Source organism: Ambystoma mexicanum, chromosome 12 (assembly GCF_040938575.1).
Source record: "Ambystoma mexicanum isolate Mex_15411 chromosome 12, UKY_AmexF1_1, whole genome shotgun sequence".
NCBI classification, from domain to species: Eukaryota; Metazoa; Chordata; class Amphibia; order Caudata; family Ambystomatidae; genus Ambystoma; species Ambystoma mexicanum.
In genome coordinates, this window is record NC_090936.1 from 630,588,474 (window position 1) to 630,598,968 (window position 10,495).

Consider the following 10,495-nt stretch of genomic DNA (forward strand, 5'->3'; position numbering starts at 1 on the left):
AGTGACAACAGGGAAAGCGACCCTGAGAGGTAACGGCGGCCCAGGCCAGAGGAGTTCAATCCTATGAGTCTGGGAGGTATTCCCAATCTTGCGGAGATAGGGAGCACCTTGGGGACAGGGAATGGAGTCCAATCAGCAGCTCTCATTCCGAAAGTGAATGGACTCCAATGCAGAGAAAAAGAAAGACAGCAAAAAGGAGAAAGGTTTTGTTAAAGATTCAATCAGACAAATTAAGACCATAAAGAGCTTTCTGACCATAAGAATGCCAACCATTTGTGTGTGAGCACTTGGAGCTTTATGAGCATATGATGTCCTCATTTGAGATCAGAAATCATGTAAATTGCATAGCATTTGCCAAATAGACATTCTCCATTGAGTACTCCAGTTTCTTTGCAGGAGTGGAGAACCGGGATCATTATAAATAAGGTGGCCATTTTGAAACATTTCTCCACGCATAAGAACCCACAAGAGATCCGAAAAGGCTGCACATCATTTGCAATGTGGGGACGATCAGGCACCTCGGGAGCTCGTGCAGGAATTAAAGTGTGCATTTGTACAGACTTCCAGGTGTGTGAACACAAATAGTAGGGAGTTCGTGACCACCTATTTCCATACGCTCCTCAAATACATCATTACTAAATTGGTGCATGATTTTAAGGAGTGCAGGACCCTGGATTGGGTAATTGAGCAAGCCACAAGTATATATGAGGTCCAGAAACCCACTGAGACTAAAAACACCTCCAAAACCCCAAAACCATCTACCACACCTGCCACTGCGAAGGTGGTGGGGGTGAGAACTACTGGTCCTTTGGATCTGTTTACAGGGGGGCCTAAAAATACTTCTCCTTTCAAAAAGCAAAATGAAAGGCACTCATGAGGCCAAAACCCCTGAACACTCCTCAGCCTGAAAGTGACTCTTCTACCCCCGGGACGTTAGAACCCAAAGAGAAAAGGGTAAGTAGGGAAGGCCAACGGAGAACCCGCTTTGTGGAGGAACTCAAGAAAATCCCCTTTGCAAGAGAAGAATACCTGGAGGATTCAGGTAAGCAAATCTTCTCATTCAGGAACAGGTGGATTACTCCCGAAGAAAAATGGGTCCCAAAAGACCATGAGTTGGACAAGGTCAGCATTGAGACCGACCCAGATCAAGAAATTCTTAGACCCTAACTGTATGAGCCAGATAACACTGAAAATGAAGAGGTATCCTCCCAGAAACAGGTTTTGAGAACTGTCTCCAGGTAAAGAGGGACAGCAAAGAATCGGGGCAGAAAGAAGATCCCCCAATGAGACAGTTCGCTACGTGTACAACTTTTCTTACAGATTCCAGATATCCAACACAGAAAATCACCCAAGATCACAAAGTTTCAGATTTCAATATCAAGAAAATTACGCCCGAGCTGGCAAATAACTCACACTTTCTCTGCACCCTTAAGGAGAAAGAGGGCAGATTTCATGCCACAGTCAAGGTGCAGGGTGAGTGTGAATTTGCAGCTCTAGTGCATACTGGATCCCAATCCACCCTCTTTCCAAAAAGGCCTTTGACCAACTAAATTTAGAAAGGGGGAGGGTCATCAAATTCCCCTCATACCTCCTCATCTCAGGAGGATAACTGAGGGGCAACGCGCTCGCCTTGGAAGGAAGGCGACATGGAGCAACACAGGTTCGATCCCCGGGTCCACGCTTAGAAACCTCTGGGTATTAAGCCGTTATAAATTACCAATCATATCATATCATTTCCCAGACAACTCCAACATTTCAATGGAAATGACATTTCCGTCGAAGGGACTGAAAATCTGGAAATCAAAACTGGGTGATATTGGTTTAAACATCTTGTGATAGTTCAAGACTATAGAGGGCATACCTTGTTTACTGGGGAACGGTCTCCTTCGGAGGTTATCACCTCTGATTGACTGTTTAAAGAAGGTCCTCAAACAATGAGTAACAATTATTTAAGTTTGAATGTTACCTACCCTTTAATCGAATGACGTTCCGAGAAAGTGCAGTTTCATTTCAAGAATAATCAGGTCGCAGACATCAACATTATCTCTAGGAAAGCAAGCTGGTTTATGTGGCATTCCACACTGGAAGGGAACACCCTGAAATATTACCCTAGTACAATTTTAGAAGAAACACTGATCCTCAGGAAAAAAAACAATGAAGAAATAGCTCAAAGTCTGACGGACATTCAGAAAAAGGGCAAACAGTTGTTTTTCCCCCATTCAGATAAATGAGGGGTAAGAGCCTGTGCTCGTCAGAGTAGGCCTGAATATTGGAAAGAGCTTCATCAGCAAAGGATCATTCAGGAAACTCCCAAAAGATCAGACCATTCCCACATTTAAATTGATTGATAAATGGGAAGTGCGTCTGGAAACCCTAAATTCCCAAAATGTCCTGCCGAGCAGGTGTATTCTAAAAAAGTCCATTGGCAACAAAAGCATAGAACATAATTGTTGGTCCATGAGCGCTGTCCCTTCCCCCTTTTATTTAGGTAGTGATATTTTCAACCGAATCACAATCATTTTGAACCTAATTAATAGTAAAGTCTGGTCACGACTGGGAGGTAAACCCATGGGCTATGACAACACTGACAAAGCATTCTGGTCAGCTCAACTGCTGCTTTATGCGGTTGAAGTTGAAGTGTGAGAAGAGGTTCCCATCCCAGGACAGGTGCAACAATTTACCAGGACAGAACATCAAACATCAGGACGCCTATAAACATTTGAATTCCTATCCCCAACAACAAGGTTTGTATTTAAATCGAACACCGCTTGTGGATCTAGAACACAACACCATTCAAATATTGGAGGATAACAGTGACCTTCAAAGTATCACTTTGGGCGTAGACTCCTTTGTTGGAATGGCGGTTGATGCCCAACATTATTCTATTGATTTAGGTAATTAAATCATCTGACTAATTCCAGACAGCTGTTTCGACATCAGTGACGGTATTTAGAGTGAATGACAACTACATTGAATCCCTGGAATCGCCTGTCAACGTTAACATAATAAAAAGAGATTTCTCCATCTAAATGGAGAATACCACTGAAATTGCCAAGCCCAAGGTCTTTCTAGGTTTAGAGCAGATGGTCAAAGAACGGATCAAGCTTGCTGATGCCTGTGAAACTGAGAAGCAAAGCCAAAAGCTGAAAACAGGTCTTCCTGGACTTCCAGGATATCTTTCCAGAGTACTCATATGACTGTGGACGCTCATTTATTCATTCAACTACCATACCCACAGAACCAGAGATGGCTCCAGTATTTGTTAAGCAATACCGGCTACCTCTCGCATCCATGGAGCCACACACAGAGATTGTTAAGAACTTCTCATCCCGTGGGATAATTCATCCAATCCACAGTACCATCAGCAAGCCAGACTCAGGATACTAAAACCAAATGGCCAATGGAGACTGTACAGACCTGAGGGATTTAGGTCCACATGTCAGGATGGTCACTTATCTACAACAATCAAGGGCTGGCACAGATTCAAGGGTCAAAGGTGTACACAGCCATTGATTTCACTAACTAGACAGTACTGTGAGTAGGAAAGACCAATACAAGCTTGCCCTTACCGTGGGGGGCAGCCGTACATGTGGACCCACACCCGCTTTAGATAAATAAACTCCTGCAATGTGTTCAACATCTCTCTACATAAGGCTATGCCCAATTTCGGCGAAAGGGGAATCCTGGCCTGTGTAGATGATGTTCTGATCAAGAGCTCAATTGTGGGGGCCCATATAGCACAAATCTGCTATGTTCTGACCCAGTTACAGAAGGCAGGAGCAAAACTGTTCTTTCAGAAGGCACAGTGGTGTAAGACCCAAGTGAACTTCTTAGGGCACCAAATCACCCCTAAGGGTCTCAATCCCAGGTGAAGAAGGTGGAAGCCTTTCTGAAATTAAAAGACCCTACTACTCTGTGAGAATTAAGAAGCATTCTTGGACTCACTAATTATAGTCAAATGTTAATTGAGGACGAAGCAGAGGTAACTCAACCTTTGGTCAATTTATTAAAGACCACAGTCAAGTGGGAGTGGGATCCAGAACAATCTGAGGAAGTAAAACAACTGAAAAGAAGCCTTTCCCAAGCTCCTTGTTTGGTTTACCCCATCAAGTATAAGGAGTGCTTCTTGGAGACAGGGTTCTCAGATACCTGCCTAACAGCAGTGTTGTACCAAAAGCATGAGATGGTTAACAAAGCTATCTCGTACCAGAGCAGAACTTTGTTCTCTGTGGAGGAAAAATGTTACGACTGTGAAAGGGAAATCCTGGCAATGGTGTTGGTATTGAACAATTACTGCCCATTCATCCAAGAGGAGCACATCATCAAAGAGACTCCTCACCAACCCTTGCAATACTTATAACGTGACAGAATGAATGCAGGGAATGTAAGTAATTCTGGAATTACTTCTTGGATTCTGTCCACGCAAGGCTTTCCTGTGGAGTCAGCTATGGCCAAAACAAGAAGAGTACTCTAGCGCAGAGTTTGGTTGACTTGCATTATTGTGCTCAAGAAAACTGCCTTTAGGACAAACGTCTAATGACGAAAAACAATATGGAGGTGTAAACTTCCCCGTACAAGGTCTATGAAGAAGACACGTGCATGGGATACTCACAGTTTATGTGGCTGGACGCTCCAAACCATGTTGGTAATAACGAGGAAAAAGAACTAGTGGCTGGCATTGGGAGTGCCCGGGTGAATGATAACCCGGAGCCCTCTGCTGGTTACAAAATAGGACCCTGATATAGTTAGGTATAAGAGTTGAGGGCCATCCTCACTGCAGTGCACCACCAACTAAAAGAACTGGTCATAATCACTGACTCTGATTAAGTCAGGAATGGGTTTGTGAAACACCTGATTAACCAAAAGAAATTGGGGCATTCTTTGTGCCAACAACAAACCCTTAGAGCACAGCAAACAGATCCAGTCGATTTATGATTTGGTGACCTCTAATGAGATGACCATCTACTGGAAGAAGATAAATTCCTGCTGGCTGAAATCTCAGTCACTACTGTCATCAGGTCACACACTTGTGCCAACAGTGAACTCGCAACTGCCCAATGGAGTAAAGATACCCCAGATGCAGATTTGATCACTGCACAGAAAGAGGACCAGATTATTGGAAAATTCTGTCAACACATTGAAGACCCTGTGAGTTTTCCTCTAACAGAATCAGATTATGCCAGTAAAGAGGTTCTCTGGGTTTCGATGAAGTTTACCAAGATGTTCCGGATCCAAAATGGTTTGCTACTGAGATCCCTATCTGGATGTGACAATTTCGGAGCCTGATGTTGAACCACATTCATGACTCGGCCACTGCCGGTTATATGGGGTTTCACATGACATTGGAGATCTTGCGCAAGGTTGCATACTGGCCACATATGGGCCAGGACTGCTATATTTATTTAAAGGGGTGCCTTATGTGGGCTCAATTTCAACACAGTTCATTACACAGAGCTCTCCTACAGAAAAGGGGAATGACACTGCCTTGGTCAGATTTGCAATTCGATTTCATCAAGCCAGTGATTCGTTCCTCTAGAGGAAACAAGTAAATGTTACCTGTATTTGCAAATTTACAAAGTGAGTAGAATGTCTTCCTGCCCCGAATTGTATGTTGGAGACAGCAGCCGCGCTAATGAACAACCACATCTTCTCTTGTTTCGGTCTCCAATAATGTATTGAGTCAGACCGAGGAAGCCATTTTACCAGTGAGGCGATAGCGAAGGTGTGGGAGATTCTAGGGGTAAAAAGAAAACTCCACATTGGCTATGTCCCAGCATCAAGCGGGGGTTTGCGAGATAGAACAAGACAATTCTGAGCATCTTTAAGTCATTTGTGGCATACTCTGGACCCAGTTGGGACGTCCGATTACCGCTTGTCCTGACGGCTATTATGTCTACAGTCTTCTGCAACTAATATGCCTCCATTTGAGCTTATGACCATATGAGACGAAAAATTGTGTTACATCAGCATCTGCTCTATAGAACTCAGGAGCAGAAACTGATAAATGCGTTCACCACTCATGAGTACATTGTACATTTAAGGAAGCACCTCCACAATGCCTTTGCTATGCACAGCGAAATTTAGAGAAGTCGGCTGAAGGAATGAAAACATACTACAATCTTAAGACCACGAGAAAAGTAGTATGAGGTAGGTGACAGGGTTTAGCTGTACAATTTTCAGAGGAATCAGACCAAGGAAAGGAAATGTCTTCTGTCTTGGTGTGGGAGATTTGAAATTGTATACAAAATATCCCCTGTGGCCTATAAGATCCACATCCCAAAAGGAGAACAGACGGAAGAGAAATGGGTGTATATCAATCAGTTGGAAAGCTGTCAACCCAGACAAGCTTTACGACTGATTGAGGAGCCAAATGAAGGTAGAGCCGAGGAACCATCCAAGGAGTGAAAGGTAAGAGTGAAAACCCCAGATGGAAAATGAAATATATATACAGGCAGTAATTTAATTAATACTCATCAAACATGTTAAAAAAAATAATATTGTTTTTGAAAGTGCAATGAAAATGTGATGAAGGTTGCGTAATTCTATTAAATTATTCCTATTATAAATATGTGATTTTTCCCTATAATTGTCTAATGTATTCCGGGGAAATGTTTTTTGCTCACAATACTGAACTCTCTTTTTATTCCTATCTATAGAATGACTAAACCCCTTCCCTTCCAGCCCAGGAAATGGACATCTTGGAGTCTGGTGTGGACCCCAGGGACTCAGGAAAAAGAAACAAAGGAGAGGGAGGACTTCGATGACCATACACCGGAATACCAAAAACTCGGAGGTGGAGGCCAGAGTGCCCACTCCCTAAGGAGGGCATATGAGCAGGACGTGCTCTAAGGAAAAAAGGACTTCTGAGGAAAACTTCACTTTCTCCTGCTCTTTCCCATGAGTAATCAGGATAAAAGAACCAGTGGGGGGAATTTGTGGTGTTTATTGACAGCGCCAGAATGAAACAAACTGAAAGGCCAGGTTAGGCTTCTAATGTCAAATAAATTGTTCTGTGGGAGAGGCACAATGGCAGAATGACAAGCCAGCCTTAAAACCTCAACATAGCCATGGGGCATAGTGAATTCAAATACAAGTACTTCTGCAGTTGAAACAATGAGTATGCTGAAAATTAAAATCAGATTCCAGAAGGGAAAGGAACATCACATTGTTGGTTGAGAGACAAAAAGCAGAATTTTCCTTGAAACTGCCACACATCAAAAGGCTCTACACCCTAAGAATTAAGTGTACAAAATGGGCCTTGCATGCACAACTCAATGCCATGTTAGTATCTTTCATTTCCTGTGACTGAGGCCCACATTTCAACACAGAAGCTGACATGAAAAGCAGTCTGCATTTTGCAGCATGTAATGAATACCTAAAGTGAAAATGGCCATTGTGAATGACAAAATGAACAGCAGCATTTCCCCTTCAGATGGCCCATTTAAAAAGTAATGCTGTGTGAAAGAAGAAATACACTGATTCAAAAGGGCTTTGAACAGTGACAGCAAGATGCCAGTTATTAAATTAAATAAAAGGCTTCACATGAAAGATGAATGCAACAAATTGAAAAGGCTTTTGTCTTGCAGATGCAACATTACACAGGTTTGATGGGCCCAGGAAAGACAGAACTGTACGCTGCTGGGCAGAACACTCAAGTTATATTCCTCCACTGCAGATCTGCTTTGCCCTTTTTCTGAATGTCAGATCTATTTGAGGCTATAGCAGAAGGATTTTAAAGGGAGGTTGCTCATCGGCTAGATCACCAAAAGAGCCAGCCCTACATGAGTGCAGCTCTTAAAAATACAAACCTTTAGATTTCAAGGACAAATGACAGTACTGCCTCATGATGTTCAGATAGCAGAGGTGAGCCATGTGGCCTGAAGGATAAGGATTTCTCCTATAAATTCTGACTGGGAAGATTGGTTAATTACTTTAATTGCAGGCTAAAAACAAAAGTGGAGCAGCTGACTGGGACAGATGCCTTGGACAAGAAATGAAACTTAAATCTACATATGTAAATAGGTGGCTATAGGTTTATATTAGGAATAAGATCTTGCCCATTAAAATTTGAATTGTGAAACTTACATCCTTGGGACATATGTCATTTTACAGCTGATTTCAATGTGGTGGTATTGCCATAACTTTCTAAATGTTCTGAATCCTAAAGGTTGGGGAGCTGGTGGCTTGTTAAATTAGATATTTGTGTAGCAAATGCCATGTTCACAATATTATAATTTGTGTTTAAAGGGCAAAAAAAACACAGTTTGCACATGCAATGCCATGCCGAAACAGAAATAATTTTCATAGATCAGTCATGATTAGGGGAATATAAATATATGGATATTATGTTTATTTGCAAATTGCTCATTTTTGTCATGATGTGTCTTTTTGGGTGAAATATCTTTAAAGTCTAAATGGTAACTCTAATAGGTGTGTACCTCTGTCCCATCAATTCAATTTCAGAACTCCCAGAGGGTATCGGTAGGAGAGGGGTTGGACCTTGGGAGAAGGAAAAGGGGATTAACCTCCAATGAAAAGTCAGAACCAATAAATGTGAACCTCCTAATTCTAATATTTGGAGGTGTGGCTTATAGGATAAAAAGCCCTCGCTCTATGGGGAAGGAGAGAGCTGCCTAAAATGTTTGAAGGAGACTTGCCTATAATCCATCTGGGTGAATCCTGACACAGCTGCCTGACATTATTTGGTTGGAAAGGACTGAAGATTTCTGCAGGATTATTTTACCTGGAAGGAGCAACTGGGAAATTCGAATAGCTGACAGGGCCCTATGATTAAGGAGAGCCAAATGAGGATGGATGCTGGTGACTATCTTTGACTGAAGTGTCTGACCAGACCCCTTTGCTTCCCCAAAAGAGGAGCCCTTTTGACTTTCCTGAACACCCAAAACAGAGAAATCTAATGAAAATAGATTCATCCAAAAGAGACCAAGTGTGTGCGGGACCTGCCTGCCATAATATTTTCCTTGAATAGTGGGTTGGGGGAGATCAACTGTGTAGACCCTTTGCATATTTGAATTAATACTAACTGAATTAACTCACACATAGATTGATGCAGGGGGAGCTTGAAACCTCCACCCTCTTTCATAGCGGGAAGTGAAGTTATAGTATTTTCAAGTAACTGGGTCCATTTATTTTTCCTGTCAACCCCAGACTTCTCTCAAGAAAAGGGGTGTTCTTGTCCCAAAATGAAATTCCTAATTGTCCTCGCTTCCTAGACCTTGCCTTTAAACAGAGGAATGCTGAATATAACTGAAGCCTGGTTTTTGGTGCTGAGGAGAGAAGTTTCTTGCCAAGTGAAACCAAGTGTAATTCTCCATTAAAAAATGCACACTCTTTCCTGAGAGTGTAAAAGTGACCCTGACAGACAAAAGATTGTATATTGCTTTGGGCTGAAGAAGGAACAGAGTATTCTCAAAAGTCTGTGGGATTTTAAAACTGCTAGCATTAAGTTTAAAGAAACTGAAAGCATTAAAAGCAGGCCCTTTTAAAGCTGTGCATGCATTTGGAATACCTTTATATATAAGGAAGGCCACACACACACTGATAAACGAAGAAGCAAAGCCAAGTTTAATGAAATACACATACACAAGTCTATAGAGATCTGCACCCACATATTCATAAAATGCAGGATATGTGGGAGTTCAGAACAGATAGATTCCTGAGAACATTGCCTGCTAATTCAAACGTATGTGAGCCAGTGCAAACAAGTGACCTTTTGTATGTTAATGGCTCAACACATCATAGTAGTCGGTCATAGATGTTGTTAAGGATTTCAATCGGGCATCACACACCAGACCAGGACCCTCGCCCATAGCCTTGTATGTAGCGCTCAACTGAGCTGCCTTTTCTCTTTATTTTCTACGAATTCAATTTGAGATGGCATACGACCCGTCCCACCCCCCCTTTTTCAAATACTCCGGGTCACAATGGACCATGAACCAGGCCGATTGTTGGGAATGCAATATTTATTTATTTTTAAATTCAAAGAAATTACACAAATTTTAATATTGGGCAGCAATCACCAATGGGGTGATAATTACAATGAAAATCCCTGAAATACACTTGGTTAACCTTCTACAAGAACATATCCAAAGCACAAATGAATCGGAACACTTTCTCAATTGGGATAGATATCACCCAAGTTGAGGTTCCCCCTGCAAAGTTCCCTAAACTCACAATTAATTGAATTCTGAGTGGATAGAAAGAAGCAGCAGGTAGTCAGGGATATGGCAGCAAACAGAATCAAAATCTGATCTTCTCTCACAAAATATGAGGATTTTAAACCCTTTGCAATGGCATGAAATGACACTCGGAATTTGACAATTAATTAATTTACGGTTAAATCAATGAAGCAAACATGATTTCTCAGAATAGCAGGAAGCACTAGCAACCACAAGGCATGGTATCAACAAAGGCATACAGTTCAAAAGCAAGTTGAAAGTAAGAAAACGATGCAGCCGGAATCACACGTTGGAAA